Below are 23,407 nucleotides of genomic sequence, written 5' to 3' on the forward strand. Positions count from 1 at the left end.
TCATTGATACAATGGGACTAAAATGCTTTCTAGAGTTCACATGAAACCTGCTCTTCATTCAGGGAAAACAACGTACAGCCCCTCATTTGTAGTGGAAGTGAAATATTTTGGATATTGAAAGACAAAATACATCTATAGATCCAGAAGTTACACAATGATTTCAGTTGTCTCCAATTTGGGCATCTGTGCCCATGACCAAGTTACTGCTGGAAAAAATACACCAGTAATCACATTTAATTTAAGAACATCTAGTACTATAAAGGCACCATAATTCACTAAAGAATAGTGGTTATTGAAGCTTTCTTCATATTCTATTGACTTCATACAAGTGACCTTATTTTCATCTTGACAATTCAAAACTTGAAGATCTAAAACATAAACTGACAGTTTCCTTCATATTCTTCATTCTAAGCAGTTCTTATATTTAGGTTACTGAAAATTGTCTTTACTTTTAACCCAGTTAAGATTTCATATGGCAAGAACAGAAAATTAATTCACCATTAAGTTGCCAATTCAAAATCTAAATGGAGCTGCGTAAGAGAAGAGATTAATTTTGTCTAATTGCAGTGAAGTTCAGTAACAGAAGATGTTTCTCCAGTGATGCTACATGAAGTATCACAAATTCTTTTATGTAGATAACTAAATCAAATCAGGTTTAATATATTCAGTGGGATTTCTCAATTTAACAAACAGCAGAGAACTATCATCATAATAAGACAAACAAAGAATGGAAGAAGAAGGCAAAGACAACCACTAGAAAATGCATGGTACTCTTAATCCATATTGTTTTTGCCTTTCCTAAAGATCCCTTTAACTGATGCATCTGAAGACACCAAAAGTATGACAGTTTAACCAATTTTTATAAAAGAACAACATACCAAATAAAAATACTAGCTCAGCAACTTTGGCAAAAATACAAAATACATTAAAAAAAAATAAAGGAAATATTTAAACAAAATATGAACAGTGAGCCAATCAGAAGGTGGCCTAATCTCATAATTTTTAATTACTTTACCAGTCCTAAGAACATATATAAGTTGTTTCGTGAATGGCTGGAATAGTAATGTCAGTATTTTGTCAGATTTTTACACCTCTTCTCTCCAGATTTTCTTTTGCCCAAAACAACCCTATTTACTCACAGTAGGAAAGACACAACCCCTGCTGTGTCCATTTGCCTTTGGGGACAGCCAAAGCATTTTAGACACAGCAGAAAGACCATGTAAATAACTTCAGAGAAAAACCAAGGTGGGTAAAAAAATTTTTACTTAGAATTTTTTGTCGGGTAGCAGTTTGCAGGGATGGAGAAGGAAGTAACAATTTAAAAAAAAGAGGAAATTTAAATCAGGAGACAGTGAAATGACAGCACCTTGATTATGCTTAAAGCCTAGAAAACAACATTCACAAGGGCTTAACAAGCAAACAATTATATAATTTTTCACAGAAGTCTTCTTGGAAAAACTGTCTTGAAAATTAACTATCATTCCTTTATATTGCATAACCAATTACAATGACATTTTTCACTTAGAACAACCACATCTTCTGTGGCAGAGAAATTCAATAGAAGAGTAATTTAATGTTTTGGACACCACTCATTTTAGAAGCTATTTGTGAGCTGGAATAAGGAGTGCAAGGGAAACTAAATAAGCTTTTATGTCTAAAAGCCTTTCTTCAGGGAACCACAACAACATTTAAGAAAGAATACTGGAATACTGCAATAAAGACTAGAGGTTTAAAGAGTGATAATAAGCTAAGAAACAACACACTGTGGTCTGCAGAGCCCACTAAAAATTATTAAGTTACAGGTTAAATAGAGTGTAATGCAGACAGAGCTTTGAAATAAGTAAGGGACTCTGAATTCATCTCTTGTGGGGAAGGACCTGTGTAAGAAGCCAGTGAGCAAATGTTGCTGCTGAATCATACAGGAAATGGTCGCACATTAATCAGTATGGACAATCTTCAGAGTGAGACTAAGTTCAACTGCTTGCAGAAATTGTCTGTACATCTTGCATACAATCAAGCATTTGATGACAATATAGGGTGCATTTCTGGGTATGCATTTTTCGCATTTAAGAACCCTTACTCAGCTTTAGGCAGACTCTATCAATACATATCATCATATTCACATTATGCTAGAATTTTTAACTTAACCACAAACCCATTTAGTAAAGTTACTGAATGCTGAAGTTCATGAAAACTTCTAGTAACAAAGAAAACAATTTTACACAGAGATGAAAACCAACAGTTAAAGACAGGAGAATGAGGAAAACCCTTCCTAAACAAGCAGAATAACCAATTTTTTTCTGGATTATGTCTATCTGAGAGTCAAGCATGAGCCCAATGGTTTAAAGGAATTCAGAAACATGGATTCAGTTACAAATATGTTCCACATGGCCCTAAGCTAGAAAAGAGACAGTGAGAAGAAGCAGTCAATACCTGAACATAGTGGGTGTACACCAGACTTGAAACCAGCCTCTACTACAACTGTAGTTGGAATTATATATATGGAACTTAGGATGGATAAATTAACAGTACATACAACATTAAACAATTAAAAAAAAAAATGTGCATGGGGCGGGGGGGGGGGGGTGGGGGGAAGAACAGTTTTTCAAGAGAAGTCTCCAATAGTTGGCTTGATGTCACTATTTGATGAAAATGGGCAATATCTGAAGTCTTCCACAACAATTCAACCCTAGAAAACAGAATAGTGTGTTCATCTGATCTAGAGTATAATGAATCATTATTTCTCTTCATATTGAAGAGAATTAATCTGTTATCTTTCTTCTGAGTCTCATCTAACAATCAATATGCTCAGCAATAATACTGCAGTGATAAAGATTCAAATTTCTCCTAGTGGTCAGATATGGCATTTGTGGATATCTGATAGCAGGAGCACTCTCTACTACCATACTAGATTTACTCTCTAGTAAATCCCCAAATTACTTCAGAGACAATATCTGCTATTGGCAAAGTTACCAAAAGCAAATGTGACACGCATATATAATTGTCCAAAGTAATAGTGGATCTTTGTGGTATGAAACAGCAGGTTCTTAAATTCTCTGCAGAGCAATGGAATGTTACTTAAAACAGTACATTTTTAAAAAGTGAAAGCAGCAGCTATTTATGCAAACGGAATCTAATCCCTTACAGAAGCATTTGCACGAGACAAATAATTAGCACCTCTGAAAAGATGAGACTCTGCACAGACACCAGATTATCAAGATTTTGGATTATCTCCACATTAAAAATACATAACTTCCTAACAAAGTAGTATTACTAAATTAGGGATGAATTTCAGTTAACAAATTATATTCAGCAGTCTATCACATCTAGAGTATGCCAGCAGCATATCTTCCCACACATACTGAGTTTCACAGAACGACATTAGCAAGAAATCAGTTTTCTGGAAACAGAATTTTACTCTTCTGATTCTACATTACATCAAAACAAGCAGTACTTTCAAATTATAGAAATAACCTCCACATTATGAAGCTATTACTTGAAATAATACGTAACAATAAGCAGCTTAAAGTTATTAAAAAAAGCTTAAAATCAATAAAAATTAATAAATGTTACTGGAGGAATTCTGAGATTTCAGCTGTCTCTGACACAGTAGGATTATATTGCATATGGTCTGTCAGAATGGGACTACTTGTATTAATCTTATATGTAAAAGATAAAGTAAAAGAAAAAAATAGAATAATATAAAAAAATGTCAATGGGTTTTAAAAGCTAGCAAACTAGCAAGGGAAATGTTTTACTCAAAACTAAAACTGCAAAGAACCAGAATGGATAATCCAATATGCTATTTTACTTCCCTAAAAGACATGGGTTCACTGGGCTAGACAAACCTATTCTTACATAAGAGGAAAAAAATTCCTTAGAAAGAATCTTCTTGTGTAAAGCTATTTCTACTTCCTTCTGGAAGAAAACAAAATGTAATGGGCAGGGAAAATGAATTGGTAGTTAAACAATAGGATGCATGAAAACAAACAAAAGCTCAACCTCCTCCTAACACAGTCTTACACTTTCTCTAAAACCATGAAAAAAGGCTGAACCAGAAAATTGTATGACAACTACCAGCAACGTACATCTGTTCCTTTGCACCCCTTCCACTCAGCAGTGCTATCAGACCTGCTGACAACACTGGTATTTCTCACTCTTCTGGGCTACCTATATGAGGAAACTTACTGGGAGGATGGGTGTGATACAGGCATCACCCCTCTTCCAGCCAGACATTCCAGGATAAGATTGCAAAATTACTTCACGCAAACCTAAATATGAATTATACAAGTGTGACTTTACAGCAGAACTCTAGAAAAGCAAGCATTATATCAAATTTCTTCTCTTTAAACCCTGAAACACTTAAAATGCTTTCAGTTTCTTGTATCCTGGCCAAATCAGAGTTTGTGCTGAAATTATACATTGAAGCATCTGTCTCAGACTGATATTCCCACCCTGCTGTCTCTCTTCAGAATTCTCAGTCAAAATAATTACTCATTTCTGTGCACAAATATGGAAATTATTTTAAACCTTTCTTGCTGCTTAAGACACATCAGACTGTTTCTTCAAGGTTTTCTTCCTCCATATTTTGGAGTAAGAAATTGGGATTTGGCATAGAGAAGAGTTTGCCTGAGAACAAAAATCCTGGTGGAGCTGTGATGAAGGCAGGCTAAATGTGAATGCACAGGTAGGGAGACCAGCTACACTGGCAAAATGAGTGGATGCTGACTGAAGAACGAGACACACAGAAATCCTGAGGAACTGCTAAGACAGAAAGAACACAACTGTGAAAAAGGAAAACTGGACCTGGGAATAACTGGAAGGAACAGGCAGAATCTGTGATTTTACCTAGTCCCAACTCACATCACACAGCACTCATTCAAATTATCTGTCTCAAATACCTGGGACAACTGTCAACACAACTATTGTGGAACTATACTGTGAAATAAATCTACAAATAGGTCAGAGTTGAAAACATCACGTTTTCTTTTCAGATGGCTCCAGATGAATCAATTTTTCCTGTGGGTCATACTAAAGGATAATGTGCTGCAGCACAAGCGTGGGATCACAGGGCCACAAGAGAAGGTGAAGATGTGAACTTTGTGAGGTGGTACACCACAGTCCCTTGGAACAAGAGACCACATTCCACACTTCAATGCACCACCTGGTGTGTTTATCTTTAGCATGCTGTCTTAACAGAAAAATGCAAAAAATGATCCTTTAATACAATTTGCTCTTGTCCTGAATAAAGGCAGTATCTTTAGGCAAACACCCTTACTGAACCACCTACTTTAGTGACTAATATTTAGTCAATAAAGTCATTACTTCTGATACAATTAACTTATCAAGAAAATTGAAATCAGACTATCTAAATAACTTCCATGTCCCAGTTAAAACAATTATGCTTAGCCTCACTTATTGGCCATCACTCTATATCCTGATCACCTCACCTACCCAATCCACTTTATCATCCTAGGTGAAAGTCCCACTCAGCAACTTGATGGGAGAAAATCAATGCTCCTATACTTTTTCTTAAAAGCCCCAGGATGAACCAGTTTTCTAATTTTTGTACAATATTACACTGGAAATTACTACTCTGATTTACTTTTGGAGCAGTGACTACGAACAGTTTATGAAGTAAACTGTAAAGTGCATATTGTATGAAATACTGTTGAGAACACATTTTTATCCCAGATGATTTTCAGTCAAGGGCATGCATTTGAAATGCAACAATTAATATAGCTTTTTATATGCAAAATTACAGCATCAGCTCCATGAGCCTCACAAGGCTGAGGCACAACTCAGAGCAGCACCACACACACAACAACAGGTGCCCTGCATGGGCTGTGTTTTGAAGTGCTCCTACATTACACTAAGGCAAATATAAACCCAGATTTTGGAAAAGGGACACGTGAGGCATGCAACAGTTCCTATAAAACATTTTCAATGTTGTTTCAGAATTAAAATGCTTTTGTTCTAATTTTTCTTTAAAATTTAAAATATGACCTTACTCCCCAAAGAAACAAAAACTGAGAAGGTTGTTTTTCCAGCTATCTACACTCATGAAAACTGTTTTAACCACTTATTTTCTATCTGATAATGCTTTTACCTCAATCTAAGCTTTTTCACCTATCTAGGGGATACACATTATTCTATAAGCAGATCAGAAATGGGCTGGCTCTGTAGTCCTAAACATGGCACTATTCTGTCTCACATCCCATCACACCTCCAATGTTCTGAAAAATGTCAAGTTCTTCCCTCTGGCCTTCTCCAAAGGAGAAAGGATGGTGAGTAAAATTCCAACCCATGCATGCACTGGCTAGACTGCTTGCAAACCATGTATAGCGGGTGGCTACTGGGCTCAAATCCCCCTTAAAAAGGGGGCTACAATTTTTGTGAAAGCTGCAAGCTCTGAGATGTTTACTCTCAGCTAAATTTAGGGGAGTTGCTAAGTTGGCCTAAGGATTCAAATATTACTTAGTGACAACAGTAAACAAATAGAGGGACACCTAAACAGTTGATCTAAATCCAACTCCAAATGCTGAAAATACATTCTGGATAGACTACGAGCAGAGAGGGCATGCAGAACTATCCCAAAATCCATGAAGAAAAAAAAAAATGCAGTTTGTCACAGCTGTGCTGTGACCATGCTGTGTCTTCTCATCCAGTGCATTTTCATGCTTCCAGAATTGCAGGCATCCCTTGGCACACCAGTTGATCCTGTGTGCATAACATAGCACCAGCCACCACCAGTACACAGATGAGTTCTCACATGCAAGGGGCTAGGCAAAGTAATGGACAAGCTTATAAGCCAAGTATGCTTTAAACTTGAATTTAAACACAGCTACCATAGAATCACAGAATCATTTAGGCTTGAAAAGACCCTTAAGATCATTGTGTCCAATTATAAATTACTTGCCTTATGTCACCTTGTGATTGGCAATTATTTTTAAGAGCCTCACCTCTTTTATATGTGGCTGCATTACAACTGACTTTGACATACTAATAAAATCAAGTCATTTCTCTGGTGAACGGCCAGAGAAACATCTATTTTCTAAAGAAACTGTCTGAGGTGCTACAGCTGTTGACATGTTTCAGTACTGTACTCTTATGCTAGAACCTCAATATTTTGGCAGTTCTGAAAATAGTGATCTGCAGTAAAAGGACCCATCCCTCCTGCCTTCCATATAGGATGTTGTTTATTTTCATTGCCTCATGCTGCAGTTTGGTCTAATACACAGCACAACTGCTACAGCCATATTTAGCCATCCATGACAGCTTTGCATTGCAGCCTTTAAAAGCAGCTGTGAGCACGTTCCTGCTCTGTGAGCTGGATGTCACCATCATCTACTCAGAAGTACTTGAAGGCAGACAGAAATTTTCTCCCAACTCTTGGGCATCCTGACAAAACTGCAAATTATCAGCACTTGAAAATGTTTTTTCTTAGCTGTTTTCCCAATTCTGCTTTGTGACTGACACTGAGCTTGATAAGCAAGAAGTTTCAATACACCTCTATAGCCTGATGTTCTCACTGTATGCTCAGGCTGTATTTATGTTTTCTGAGTAAGAAGACTGTTATGCATATTTCAGTCTGCTTGGCTTGGGATTTTCCACTGGCAAGTACTGAAAGTGTTTTAAGTGCATTAGAAACTGTGGTTTTTAAAAGCTCTTAAAGGGGTAGTGAGGAGCTGCTTTCTGTTTTGCTGATGTCCTTAGGCACAGGAAACAAACCAATATGTAATATGAACACTATCACATACCCTTCCCTTTAATCATTGTACATCTACTGCTAATAGACACCTTTATTAAAAAAAAAAAAAAACACTGATCTATTGTAAGACTGCTCCCAATTCAACTAGTACATTACCTTTTTCTAGCTGCTACTGTTCATATCCAAGTACTTCCAGATAGGATAGTTAGCCACAATTTCCTTGATTTAACAGCACCTTGGTAGCCTAATTTACTTTTCTAGTCCAATATATGTAACTCAAATAGAACTATGACCACACCACATGTAATTTTGTTTTACTTGACTGCCATTCTGCTTTCCTCTCTTGCTGTGCTCAGAAGGTCTTCAAAGGCCAGTACATTCACTGATAAACAATATGCTGCTTTTTATTTCCCACTATTTCTGTGTTCTGCCTGGCCTATGCTTACAGTATTAACTGGAAATACAAAGGAAGTTCTGTCTAGCCTACATTTACATTTAAAATTTCAGCTTCGTTGTTACTCTTATTTTCTCAGTATGAGTATTTTTTTCATTTGAATACTTTGGAATTAAATTTAATTCATTGCCAACATAATTGTCATGTAAGAATGCAGGGAGTTGCCTGTTGTTTTCCTACAGATTTTTGCTTTTCCTGTGATCACTGACAAAGAACCTTTAGACTTGCTCCACTTTCATTTTTCATCTAGATACAGGCTTACTCGTAAGTTTTGCAGTTCCTACAGCCCTTGCACAGTAAAAATTCAGAATAGTCTGATTCACACTTTCTTGATCTTTCAAAGTCACAAATTTATTCCCCTGAAAGACTAAGCCAGGAGAGTACAACATTTCATACAGCACCACTACTCATCAGCTGTTTCTTCTCCAGGTATCTTATCAATGTGCTAAATATATATATTTGATAGATTTAAAATACATTTCAAAGCATTTCTAAGACTTTACACTGTTACTCTAAACCTATCATTAACCTGTCAACACACTGCTGAAATACAACTACAGTTTACCCTACATATGCTTTTCTTTTGGCTTTCTTCATTCAACTTTATGATATAAGGATACCCAGATATTCTGCTTTGAATTTATTGTTCTTCAGGGTTTTGTTTTGCAACACTCAGTTTACGATTTCTTACAACTACATGAGACGGTTTACTTCCAAAACTATGCTCAGTATTTAAGCATGAAATGAAAGATTGCCTATGAAGTGAAAAATTCATTCTGATTCTATTACCCTGTCCCAGCAGCTGAATACTTTATCAAGGGCTTTCTGAAGATCTCTCTTGATATTGAGATGTTGCACTACATTCACAGAGCAAAAGGGACATACTTATTACTGCCTAAGCACATGAGCATATCTGTCACCTATGCACAGAGACACTTGATTCCCCTTGCATGTTAATTGACTATTCACTTTCAAAACTTCTCCCTCATTAAATTTAAATGCAAATCAATTATGCTCAACATTATTAAACTTCAAGCCTCTTTTCTCACACAGAGCAAAGCCACACATCTCTGCAGTCAGTACTTTGTCTCCAACAGCCACGATAAGCAGATGGTTAGGCAAGAGCTGCTGTGTATAATACCATTATAGCTTCCAAATATTTTTAGCTCAGAGTCCTCCTAAGTCATATGTGATATCTATCCATTTTCTAAACGTCAGTGAATTTCTCTTCCATTAATTTTCCTTGTCTTCCCTTGTGCTCCCACAAATTTTTAGCATTCAGGTTATCCCACTGATGCTTTTGTAAAAAGAGAACTCTGTATTTTCATTTTTACAAATGGGTATAAAGACCTGGCAGAAAAAGCAAGGTTAGACACCCAATGCAATTCTCATAGCAACTTCATTTTAACTCTTTCTCCATTCTGCCTTCAATTGGCTTTTTTCTGTCTTGCTTTGTCTTTTTTTTATTGGCAGAACAAATTTTTCGTTTTACTTAGCTTCCCCTTCTACTTCAGTTTTTCTGGCTTTGCCTAAGAAACACTTTCTCAAGGATGAAAAATAAAGAGCCTCATGGTATTGTTAATGATGGAAAGCTACTACACACATAAAGCATGCCTTTGCAACCATAATGTCAATCCTTCAAATACATACACTCAGCTCCAGTAACAAAGGTGCATGTTTGCAGTTGTATCTACCCTAATAAAACACAAGACACTTCAAGGCTTTAAACAGCATCTTGCCTCTTCTCATTTTAGTTTTGTGAAGCTGAAGTAATTTTTCTTTCGTCTTTTGTCTCAAGACAATAGGATTCATGACCATGGTAGTATTTAATGTACTTTATACTTCATCAGTTATTAATGCAATAATTCAGGGCAAATTCTGACCACATTTTAGTAGAATAGCAATTACAACATTTAACCTCTTATATAAAAATACATGTTTGGTTATGGTATCTAAAATTCTTGACAGTATCTATTTCCATAAATAAAAAGGAGATACTCATTTCACTATTCCTTGCAATTATCCTGCAATATCAGATTAAAGGACTGAAGAAACATTAAAAGGCTATCCAAGTTTCAGGTTCTGCCATTAGAGAATTTCCTGAAGCACAAGAAAAAAAAGAGGTACCTTCAGCACATTTTATCACAGATTCAGGAAGCAGGAAGAAGCTGCCAGAAGGTGGGTTGGAAAGTGTGAATTATGTAGCTTTCATACCTATCCTGAGCAAACATGAGCAGACTGTCAGGGTTCAGACACTTCTCTAAATGGCCAACCCATCACAGCAGCAAAAAGCCTGCACTTGCAGTTAAAATTCTTCTTTCTTGCTTTGTCTCTGAGCTGCACACCAGGATTGCTCACATACTGTATCAAATGACAACACATTTAGAAACTTCTCATTTGGAGGAATTAGATAAAGCTTAGACTTAAATGGTTACATTATTTACTATGGGCTTAGATACCGACTTAACACAAATACAAAATCGACTTCTTTCCTACTTTATCCCTCCAAAACATTTAACTACAGAGATAGGATTACTCTAAATGTTTATGTCTTACAAGACCAAGACCAGTATGATCAGTAGCTTTCTGAATATGCCATAGATACAGTTCGGGATCTCTAGAGTATGAATTTGAAAATAATCAATAAAAGCTGTTACAAAGTTAGAAATCATAGTGGTTTGCTTTTGCACATTTACATTTTTAGAGTAAAGATATGAGGCAGAAGGCTTTATATACAGTTGTTTTAAATAATAAATAACTTGCAGTTTGCCAGTGATGGCCTAAAAAAGCTTTACTGGTTCTGTCTAAGGCACAGTTTTTACAAAGTATTCTAAGGAATTTAACCACATAATAGCAAAACAAATGCTGTGCTTATTCCTTAGTACCTCTGAAGAGCTGACATGAAATATGAAGTAAAGATTAACTTGACAAATGTAGTTTATATGCCATCCATAAAACTTGTTAACCTTTTAAAAAATATTATAGAAAAAAAAAAAAAGCCCAACCCCAATTGCCAGTTATCTGGGAGAACATCTAAAATTTCTGTAAAAAAACCAAAATTATTCAGCTGTGAACAACTCTATCACTCACAGCACAATGCTGTAGCCATAAAAGAAGAAAAATAAATACAGTAAGAATATATCTCCTAGGCAGCCTTTGCTGTATCTTGAACACACAAAGCCCTCATAACTCAGTGATATATTATCTCTCCTAGGGCAAGAAGCAATTAAACACATTCCTTCCTTGATAACAGTTGGAAAAAAAAACCCTATATAAAACTCTCATACCCTAAAAAATTAAGTTTCACAGTATATGAGGACATACCTTTGCTGTAAGATCCTAGAATTAATGGTTACTTTATCTGGTTTATCTCCTTGGTGTTCTGCATAAAGAAGCTATCCTGAATTTTGATTATTCTTATTGCCCTTTTCTGTATTAAGTCTAGCAGACAGATCAGTGTGGGATAATCATATTCAAAGCATGGCCTATGTATCTCGTAGATTTTTACCACAGAATAGTTAATATTTTATGTCATGACCCCTTTCTATTAATACTCAACTCTATTTACTTTATTTGACACCTAGTGAAAACCAAATTGATGACTTTACAGAAATGTCTATCAGAAGACTTTCCTAATAGCTGATTTCAAGTCAGGGTTGGGCTTTTTTGCATAAAAAAGCCTATTTTTATTCTTATGCATTACTTCATATTCCTAACAATAATTTTCTATTTTAATACCCATTTGTTCAGTTTTTTGAGATTCTTCTGACTCAAGATAGTGGTGAAATATAGTCATTAGACTCCTATCACCACTAGAGGAGAGGTGTTTTTCTGCAATCACTAAAATAATTGTATTGAAATACCAATATCAGTATTTTTCAAAAATTGAAATGGCCATCTTCTAAAAATCTGCTTATTTTGACTTAAAATGCCCCTCTTAAGTCACATGCCAGCTAAGGTGAGCACTGCTTCCCTTCTGAGTTCTGCATGCATACAGTTTGGATTATCCTTGCTCAATTGAAGAAAACATTAAAACTGTTTTTTTTTAATTGTTCTAAGTGATAAGAAAGGAACAACTCTCCAATGTATGTGTATTTCAACTGCCACTATGGAAATAAAAATGCAAATCCATATGTGAGATAACAGAATCATAATTTAAAAAATGTTGGCGAGTCCAGGAGCCTATGTCAAAGGTTACCCACCCATCAACAAGGAAGGTTACAAAGACAGCAAACAGGTTTTTTAGAGACTGAACCCTCTTCCAGCAGCTGGCTTGACATTCAAAGGTTTTCACTGTCACTCCAAGTGGGTAGCTCCCCTAAGGATCTTGTCATTTTGCATCTGAACTACTGCAATGGACCTTTCTCTGCTCCTGCTCAATTTCACCCATTTAGATACTTCCCAAAAGAGCATTTTTTTTCTTTTTTTTTTTTTTGTCCAAGGCACCACTTTCCTTGCACCCTCCTATCACAGCAATCGAAACCACACCCATCAACATTCCCACTCCTTTATCAACAGGGTGGATTCACAGACTGGTGGTGAGCTTTCAATCATTCTCTTTAATTTTGCAACAAGACTTCCCAGGTGAGGTGTCATTTACCATTAAGTGATTTAATCTACAAAAAGAAGCAATCCCACTCCCCTCTAACTCTCACGCACATCATTCCTATTTTTCTCATGCATTTGTTTCTGTATTCAATCTGATCTCACAGTGAGCCGATTTGAAAATCTCTAGTCCTTACAAAATAAGGGTAATTTTCCTTCTAGTTTAGCTTCCTAGACAGGCTCACTGTAATGGTGAAATAAGCACAAGTGCCAGCGGAAAACAGGGCCCACGACTTTGCATTTGGTGACAGCCAGTCCCTGGATCAGGTTTGCTGTAATGTGAAGCCCTTCTCTCAAGCTCTCCCTCATGCTTTGTAAGCCTCAGCAGCATGAGTACTCCTCTTATCCTTGGAACTCTAAACTTCCATGCTGAGGCTAGAAGTGTTTTCTAACTGATGCACAGGACTAAATCCAGCAGGTTATTGCTTCCATCTAGATATAGTGCCCAGCTATAACTTGTATTATTCTGGAATTCTGAATGCTGGGGAAACATTCTTCATGTCTCTTTACACACAGCAGAGGTCACAGCATTGTGTTTTACTCTATTTTCATTCTGGTTAACTGTTCACTTTTATATAAATCTGTTAAAATGCTATTGAAAACTTAACCAAAATCCAGCTGATTCACTCAAGTCTTCACTAACAGAATCAGCGGCACAAAGAGAGACATCCGAGAGGGAAAAAAAACTGCAAACTTTCTGTATTCTTGTTACTGATTCAAACTCCTGAGCTCTTTTTGACATTTCATCATGAAAAATAAGGTCAGTGAAGGTCAAAAAAGCAACAGTTGTTCACACTTCAACAGAAGCTAATTTCTAAGTATTAGAAAAGCAAACTTTCCTTTCAAGACAGTTGCAGGAATGAACCAAGCAGGGAAGCCAAGCTACAACCCACACAAAGGAAGGGCACATTTAAAGAAGAAAACAGATCTTAAACTGGAGCTCATGCCATGTCTGCAAATCAGGCCTGCTGACAGAACAGACAGGATGAGAAGAAACGTCCACATGATTATTTGGTACAAGTCATATAATAAAGCTGTAGTGACACATGAATCAAAACTGAAAATGGTACCAAAATATCACACAGTAAGCTTCTCCAGAGCTCTCCTATTTCTCACACTCTCCTGACTTTTTGGGATTGTTTCTTCGAGGGAATTTCTTTGGCCAAGTAAATACAGACATACAACAATCTAAAAAGTTTTTTTAGAAGGGCAGCTGATCTAACTGCAACTAATTCAATTATGAGATACACCCTAAAAGCAGAACACAAAGGTCTGATCACCAGAGTTACCTCTCAAGTGGAAAATCAATGAGACATGAGTCACACTGGATAAAATGACAGTAACTGGCCTGCTTTTTACCTCCAGAACCCAAAAGAGAGGCAAATCATTCTCTCTCTATATTCAAATTCTGACCAAAGGAGAAAACAAACCTTCATGTAACAGGTGAATTTCCAACAAAAATGCTTCTGGGTTGGAATTAACCAGAGATATTTTCAGATCATGAGAGATGTAACTGAAATTCATCAATATTTAAAATAATTTGTTACCTGTATTGTTGGTGAGGTTTGTTTTTTTGTTTGGTTTGGTTTTTTTTTTGAGGTGCAGTCAAAACAACAATAAAGACTGCATAACAAGATGTTAACAGCAACAAATCTGCTCCTGTACACTTGTATAATCTAAATGGTCCTGACAGCAAACTGTACTCCAAAAAGCAATCCATTTATGAGAATAGAGGATTCTCAAGGATTTGCAAAATTCCCTTTGGTTCAACAATTCAGACCTCCAAAATACATGTCAAGAAATCTAAAAAAGACAGACTTCACTTTAAGATGGGGGATGTGTGGGAAGTTTTATTTGCACTAGGACATCACAGAAGGAGTGAATGTTTCTCATTGTCCATTTCAGCACTGGCTATCAGATAGCAGATAGATGAAGAACCTTTTTCCTCTGAAGTATTTTAGGAATCCTCTTAACAAAGGATCACTGAATTCCCATGATCCAGAAAAACTCTCACCTGACCTCACTTAAGAGAAATTATGTAATTACACTTTATTCTGTTAGAAACCACTTCCTCACAAGTGCATTTAAAACTATCAACGCACATGAAAAGTAATTGTACTATAGCAGCCTCTACATGAATACTGTGAATAAAGATTTTTTTTCAGTCTTTCCACTTTTTTTAGAACGCACAGAATAGAGCAGAATTTCCAGAAAACGGACGCAATAAACATCACGATTCCACTGAAAATAAAACATTAGTTAAAAATAAAAAAACCCCATAAGCTATACTGGCTTCTCATTTTGCCTATTTTCCCAAGGTTAAATAAATAAATAAACACAACCAGAAATGCTGACAAGTGAGGATTAAGACCTGATAACATCTATTTAGCTTTCTTTTTCCTGTAGTCTAGCTCTTAAGGAAACCCCCAAAGAATAGTGCTGGCAGCATAGCAAGGCACAAAAATATTGTCAAATCTTTTCAAGTGACAAATAGACAGATTAGTTACTAACAAAAGCAATACAATAATGCATCCCTAACCAGGAAAACTTGCTGCTAGTTGTACTCTAATTTTGAGACGTACATAGAAAGCACAATAAATAAAGTAAATTAAAAGAAAGTAATGGGTGGGAAAGAAAACATGTATTAATATATGCTAATTCCAAAATTATTAATAAGATGCCATTTTGGAAGTTGCCAAATTTTTTTTTACATTGGAAATAGGTAAACAACCCGAAGAAAACAAACCATGGCATCTGCTGAAATGTTAACATCTTTCTACTCCAAATCTTTAGTCAGTCATCACTTATACACCGCTCCAGTCGACTCTGCAGGAACTGCTGCTCCAAACTCCAGGTTAAAGCAGCCTTTTCCAGGCAGCTCTGTCTAACAATTGCATCTCAGTTCCAGCTCTTCAGGTGGAGCTTGGGGATCAGGTGCATCTGCCTCTGCCTAAGACTTAAGCCTTTGTGCCCTTAGTACATGAGATACCATGATCCCTTTATAATAGGCTACAAAAAGCCTCTGTACTGCAGTGATACATAGAAGGAAAATCCCTAGATGACTTAAAATACTTGAGAAAAGGAACAAATTCCTTTTCTGACATCAGTCTAATATGGTGAACAGTGTTTGCATTCTTCCTTTATTGAGTTCCAGGTTTATATAAGCAAACACTACACCAGGATCTAAACCCTGTCAGTTAGCAGCACTTTGTTTCCTGATGGTTCAGTTACAATTTCTTATCAATAATAGCAAAGATAATGCTGATAGTCTGTGCAGTGGAAGTACATATAAACTTTAATCAACATAACTGGTGAGAGAGAAAAATGTACTAAAAGTCTAATTACAATTAGGCTATAATAGATTGAAAGCATCATTTTATGTACATTCTCTACACTCTTTTTAAATCATTGAGAATGTGACAATGGTTTCACTTTAACCATTTTCCCTAATTCCAGAGCACAGACATATATGACACAAAGCCTATCCTTCACTTGCCCTTAACCCTGAGTCAGCTTTGTCAAATTTCAAAAATCAGAAATGCTTGAACAAGGTCATATGGGATATAGGCAGTTGATTTTGAATAGAAAAAATGCTGAGTAAGGCAATAAGCTGAATTTAGTTCAAGAAGTTCTATCAAATTGTTCAGTACTTTAAAAAGCTTTAACTCATTTGTATCAAGGTTAGCTCTTCCAGTTGAATCAAATATTTTTAAATCACCCAAAAGAGTCCCAAAAGAGAATTTTTTTATGAAACTAGTATATGTAATAGACAGGATACATTTCTGTTCAAGTTTATTTATATTGCTATTACATAGCAATGTGCATGAAAGACCGAAATCTATTCCTAATACACGGAACACAAAGCGATTTTAAATAACAATATATTGATAGAACAAACCCTTCAGGAACCTTAAGACTTTATCAGTGGTGATCAACACACAACATACATGTCTCAGATATTAACTGTAATCTCAATTTTATAGAGAGGTGAAGCAGCATGGTGTGCTCTATTTCAGAGCCTGGAATGCACCTGACTCCCTGGCTCATCAGAATTTATCTTCTGAGCTTTCTCTTGAATGAAGTCTTCTGAAAGACTTTGACTCCAGCTCAGTTTCTTTCTTTTGGATCACTGAAACTACCTAAAGGCAAGTCAAAGATATTAAATCTACCATGAAGGCTCTATTCAAGTTAACTTCAATATTACATTACAGACGGCTTTAATAAATATTTTATAAAAACCCTTTAATGAATATATTTGATAGAACGTTTTTTACTAAATCTTACAACTGTTACATCACTAATTTTTTTCTCCACTGTGTTGTTTTGTGGTTTTACTCTTTTAAATCATGGCCAGCAATATTACAAAAATCTAAAAATTATGAGAGGTCTAATGTTAAAAAGTCATCTTACCTCCTATGCCAAGGACAGAAAACTACACCTCAATCACCTCTAAAAGGAGGTTATTTAACCTTTTCTAGAGCACTTTCAGCAATAGCTATCCCATTACTTCCCTCAGATGTATAACCCTGTGATTATCTGTCCTGGACAGATAATCTTTCCTGGAGCTGCAAAGTTTTCCCTGACATCAAAATCTCTTTTAATGCTCCTCAGGACTATTATTTCTTATCCCACCTAGAGAGAACAGTTTATTACATTATTCTCTGTTGCAAACTTTACCACATTTGAAGCCTATTATTATGTCTCCCCACCTCTGCAAAAGACTAAACAAGTGCAATTCCTTCAGTCCTTCCTTAAAGGTCATTACTGCAACTCTTCCCTAAATACTCTCAGCTGGTCCAAATCTGTTGGAAGCAGAGTAACAAGAAGAGAGACACCGCATTATCTGAGTCCTTACACTGAGTACTGCAGAGCAACTTCCCTCTCACAGGCAACAATACAGTGAGATCCTGGCTTTCACAGAATTGTCACAACTCCACTGTGTTCATTTTGTGATACAGCTGCTTATTTACAAAACTGTTGCCCAGCCAAGTGTTTCTCATATTTAAATCTACTATTTCTACCGGAAGGTACTGTTTACTGAAGTGCATAATATACAGTTCAGGTCATTCCAAGACTATTTCACACTAATGCTCATATGCACTCCCAGATTTGTCCTATCCAGGCAATTAGCAAATCTGCTTTGTTCTCTCACCCAGGACACAAAACAAAAAAATAAACAGGAATAAATTCAGAAAATACAACTACACAAGACACACCCATGCCTTCAATTTCAAATATTCTTAAAACATTTATTTAATTAGTAATTAAGCAGCATAGCAGAACTTCTCTGACAGTATCTATCTTTGGTGTTTCTAGATTCCTCGGCTGTGGAGGTAACATTCCCAACTTCAACACTACTGAACAGAGTATGCTTCAAACACAAACATACGCAGGAGGCTCTGTCACTCTCCTCCCTCTTTAATTCACTTCCCTGTGGCACAGTAACCCAGTTGCACAGCCCCTCCAATTTGCAATTTCGGCTCCCTGTTTTTCCTTCCTAAACTAGAGATACTTCAGAGACACTTCAATTCACACAAAAAACCCTGCACCACTAGCTCTGAAAAATCCAGCTCTCATGTATATATACAGACGCTAATAAAACAAAAACGTCAACAAAAAGCAGGATGCTGTAATATATGTACCCACAGGTAAACTCTCACGAACACTCCTTTCCTCTCTGACTTTCAAATTTTCTAACTGAAGTATTTGGAACATAATTATAGTCATCCTTCTTAGGCAAAAAAATCAGCTACTTCTCATGACAAGAAGACTATTAAAATGCCACTTCTCTACTAACATATAAAGATGAGCTTTTACACTTCTTGCTGATACTTCATGAGCACATATGCACCCTTCCGATAAAAGCAAATATTTGTGTTTAAATACTGTATTTAAATCTGAACTACTAAAAACATCTTTAAAATCTTGGAGAATCAAATTGTCTATCTTGCCAACATTCATATTCCTCTGTCCTGTGATGAGGTTCAAAAGACCAGAGAAACTGGATAGCAGTTAACAGCAATCTAGAACACTGCTACAAGGAGAATCAACGCTTTTCTGAAGCAACAAGAGACAAAGTGATCAGCTGTATGCAAAGCAAAAATACTGAAATTCAGGATCACATAAAACTTTAAACATGGGGAGGGTGATGGAGCTGCTGAAACAAGCAGCACAAGGAGGAAGTCTGCCATCAGAGGGAATGATCCCAGTACACTTCCAAAGGGCAGAGCATTGGATTCACTGAGCTTTATGTATTTCTATGTTTAACTGAATTAATTATAAGCAACAAACACTGAAGTAACTTTAAAGAACAGTTACTGTAAGTTAAGATACTAAACTTTTGAATGGAAGATACAACCAATTACCTATATAAGGGAAAGCCATTAAATCCAAACAGTTAACAAATACTCAAATTTTGAAACAAACCATATAAGTTATTAACATACTACCTACAAGCTCTAAATATTATGATTACAAAGCTGCACTCCATAAAGGAATCTTTTTTAAAGTCATTTTGTTTGAAACACAAGTGCCCAATAAGAACACATCATTTAATGTTAAGCTCTGCACTTTTGAAGTGTCTTTTAAAAAGTTACTCAAGCAGAAGGAACGTTTTCAGAAAACAAAACTACCAGGATGGTTCTACAACCATAGCAGTTTTTCAACCACAAACCATATTTACAGTGTTCTTAAAACTGGAACAATATACCCTTAAGTGTTAGAGTAAAGTTTACCAGGAGCAAATTCTTATCAGCAGCAATTTTACTTACAGCAAAGAACACTTAATTTGGAAACCAAGAAAAAAAAAAATAAACCCTCACTACAGAAGTGAGAAAGTTTCTCAGTTTCTGCAACTTCACTCACGCCTACAGAAGTAGCAGAATTTTTCTTCTTCAAGGTTTTTAAGGACAAGGTCTACAAATATCTGTCTGGAATAATCCAATTAGTTTTAAACCAACCTGAGAGAAAGGGAACAATAGGTCCTACAGTACTGCATTTCTAGAACTGTGAGTGCCATCTATATATGGATGCAAGTGTCAAATACTTGATGAATAAATTCCCTCTTGCAAATTTTGTTCCTTATGACCAGAGAGACCTGTATCATCAGTTCCCACACAATGCAAAGACTTTGGGAAAACTAAAGCAAAGCAAACCTCAATAGATTAGTCCTAGAGATCTCAAAGAAGGGCTTGGAAATGTGAAAGGTAATTTAAAAGAAGAAAAAAAACCCAAAACAAAATAAGAAAATAAGCACAACTGGAAGCAGAGCAGACTGCAAAGACTTTTGTTTCAGCTTCCCCAGTACTTTTAGAAACATTAAGAAACATATTTCTTATTTCCCTCATGGTAAAAGAGCAGAGTATAATTCTTCCCACCTTTTATCAACCACACAACTATTATCAGAAGTCAATCTAAGTACCTAAAACTATCTGCAAGAACCAGACACAGACAGATGGCCCCAAAAACCCCAACCAACCCAGCAACCAGAAGAACCCCATAAGAACTTCAAATCTCCTCGAAATACTGGGAGTGTAAAGCCTTCATTCTGTATGAGGCTAAGGACAGAATATCTCACTATGCAATCTCACTACACAAGTATGTTAGAAACACTGATAAACATCAGAGCAGTCACATGCTGTTCAGCTGTAGAACAAAAGCCCTTATTAGGACACATTCCCAAATTCTGTGAAATAAAGATCCAGTTATTTTTGCACGTTAAATCCATAATAACACTGAGCCAAAGAATCCTATTTGCTATTTCTCTTTTTCCAGAAATGTTAAAAATTATGAGACAAGACATATGATTGTGCTCCATCACTAAATACCTCAATAAGCTATTTAATACAGCCTCTCACTTAGCAATTTGAGTATGCAAGGCAAAGGAAAAAATCATTTCACTTAACAGTGGTACAACTGAGAATTTCAACAACTACCTATGATAGACTAAACAACCAGAAACATAAATTATCAGCAGTATTTCAATATAAGGTCATTCAATGCTGCTCCTTACTGACACACATGGTTGCACTGCATAACACTCCTTCACAAAAAGCTTCAGACTCAAGCCTGTAAATTCAAGGCATAGAATTTTTTTATGGAATAAACATGACAGTGCTGGAAAAAGCCTGAAACCAAAGTTGTTTAGGCTCCTAATGACTTGCTAGAAGTCACATGTCAAACTGACTTAACTGCTAAGTCCTTCTGAGGTAATGGGAAGTTTCTTCAGCTGAGTGACCATTTTCACCTGATAGGTTTTTTTTTAAATATTTTTCCCCCATATATTATAAAGAGATGCATTTTTCTTCCCTGATGTTTAACACATCCCATGCTTTTTCCCCCTTACACTTTTTTCCACTTCTGATTAAGCAAATATTACGACTATTAATGCAAAAGACAGTACAGTAAGATTAAAAGATGCTTGAAAACAAACCATAACAGTGCCTTGTCAGCTTCTTTTCTCAGAAGTTATACCTGCTTATGTAAAGAATCACATTTTCCTAATCCCAAACCTACCAATCCCTACTAGATGAGCAGTCCTTGGAGCAGCTAGGATTGGAAGCTAGTATCTAACCACAGGTTAGAAATACATCCGAAAAGCATGTTCTTAAGAGGTTGCACAAGTCAGTATTTAATGTAAAATACAGGGTACACGCAGAGCTTCACTTAAAGCCTCAGTAAACAATCACTATGTAGTGATTAGTACAGTATAATGACAGTATGAATGGAAAACATGGAAATACATGTACAACCATGGAAGAACTACTAGGGTTTTTTTAATAATAACTGGAAGCATATTTACAAAATAAAATTTGGAGCATCAAAGCCTCAAAACCACATTATTTTAAAAAAACTTAGTCTCTGTAACGTGCTAGCCTAGAACCAATTAGCAAAATACTCCAAGACTACAAAACCTGACGTTACTGGATAAAAACAAGGACAGAATACAAAACACCATAAGGAAGAAGAAGAACCATATGCTCTCCCTTAAAAGAGAGCAGGATTAGGAGACAAAGGGAATATTGCTGAGCTGGGACACTTGGATACGACGGGAACAATTTTTCTAAATACAAGAGAAGATAGAACTGTATGTTACAAGTTTGTGCTGTAACGGGACATAGAGCCTCCATCGAGAGCAGACTCGGGATGTTACAGAGCTCTCTTCTGGACCCTTCCCCACCAGCACCCCCGTCCCTGCGGGGCAGGCAGCGCTCGGGCTGCGCAGCAGAACCCGGGCCAGGCACAGGGAGAGCGGAGGCACAGCCCGGGCCAGGGGTGCAGGGCAGGCCGAGCCAGCGGGACCCGCCGGGGCCCGCGGCCGCAGGAAGGGCCCGGGAGCTGCGGCTGTGAGCAGGGGCCGGCAGCCACGAGCGGCGCACGGCCGGGGCAGCGCCGGAGCCCGGGGACGGCCGGAGCGGGCGGCACAGCGAGGGCGGCCCCAGGGCTCTGCGGGCACCCGCGGCTGGCGGGGCGGAGCGGCGCGGGGGCAGCGGCGGGACGGGGAGAGCCCGAGGCGGGGGCGGGAAGGGAGGGCGGCCGCGGGGTGATGTGAGGTGAGGCGGAGCAGGGCCGGGGCGGGGGGAGGAGGCGGCGGCGGCGCGGGGCCGGCGGCGCTCCCCGGGGCGCGCGCCCCTCCCGCTCCCGAGCGCCCGCGCCCCGGCGGGAGGGGCGGCGGGCCCGGTCCCGCCCCCGGCCCGGTACCATTACCCAGCGCGCCCAGCGCCGCCGCCGTCCCGCACCCGGCCCGCTCCCGCGGGAGCTGCGCGACCTCGCGAGACTTCCCGCCTGCCTTCCCCGCCCGCCCCCGCCTCCCGCCGCCCGGCCCGCGCGCGCGCGCGCGCACGGTGCCCGCGCGCGGCTCGGAAGCAACATGGCGCCCGCGGCGCCGCGCACGTGTCTCAGGGGCCGCCGCGCCGGGCGCGCGCACACGTAAAGCCGGGGGGGAGGCGGGGCCGCCGCGCACGCGCGGAAGGCGCCACCGCGGGCCAGCTGATTCGAACGGGGCGCGCGAGCCGCCGCCTCCTCCCCGCACGCGCTGGTCACGTGGGGGCTTCCCCCGCTCGCTCCCTCCTCCTCCTTCCCCCTCCCCGCGCGGGTCCCGAACTCGCCGCCGCCCGGGCCCCCCCCCGCCCCTTCCCCCGGGGCCGGGCCGGGCCCTCACCTGGCGCCCGCTCCTCGGCGAGCCCGGGCCGCGCAGCCCCGCTCGCTCCCTCCGTGCCGCCCGCACCAGGCGGCGGCTCCGCACAGCGCCTGCTCCCCTCAGCGCGGCGGCGGCTCCTTCCGCTTCCTTCCCCTCCCCCCCGCGCTGCGGCGGGACCCGCTCCCTGCAGCTCCCCCTGCCGGCGGAGCGCGGCGGCGGCGCGGGCCGGGAGCGCAGCGCGGCTGGCAGGTGTCCGTCTGTCCGTCCGCCTGTCCGTCTGCCTGCCTGCCGGGGGGACGGGGCCAGCTCCGCCCGCGGGGCGGCGGCAGCGCGGGAACGCTCCAGGGCTGCCGTGCCGGGAGGGACGCGGAGCGCGGCTCGGGGGCAGCGCTCTGCCGGCCGGAGGTGATCCTGCCCCCGCTGCGAGCTTCGTGCCCCCAACGCGCGGCTGCTCGGTTCGCAAGCTGTGCCGCAAGAACAGGCTCCGTGGGGCACTCCA

The 23,407-nt window shown here is 39.0% G+C and overlaps 1 protein-coding gene across 5 annotated transcripts in view; it reads right to left on the reverse strand.

Annotated features, from left to right (window-relative positions):
• The window catches only part of ZZZ3 (zinc finger ZZ-type containing 3), a 57,986-nt gene extending 34,924 nt beyond the window's left edge, over positions 1-23,062 (reverse strand). For 3 of the 5 annotated variants that reach the window (XM_077785400.1, XM_077785399.1, XM_077785397.1), the window contains exon 1: positions 22,930-23,062. The gene's annotated coding sequence lies outside the window, so the exon portion shown is untranslated. Of the gene's footprint in view, positions 1-21,212; positions 22,100-22,475; positions 22,535-22,929 lie in introns of those variants that run through there. The other 2 variants (XM_021527695.3, XM_077785398.1) reach the window with 2 other exon arrangements.
• Between the last annotated feature and the right edge of the window lie 345 nt (positions 23,063-23,407).

This window comes from Lonchura striata, chromosome 9 (genome assembly GCF_046129695.1).
Source record: "Lonchura striata isolate bLonStr1 chromosome 9, bLonStr1.mat, whole genome shotgun sequence".
Classification (NCBI taxonomy): domain Eukaryota; kingdom Metazoa; phylum Chordata; class Aves; order Passeriformes; family Estrildidae; genus Lonchura; species Lonchura striata.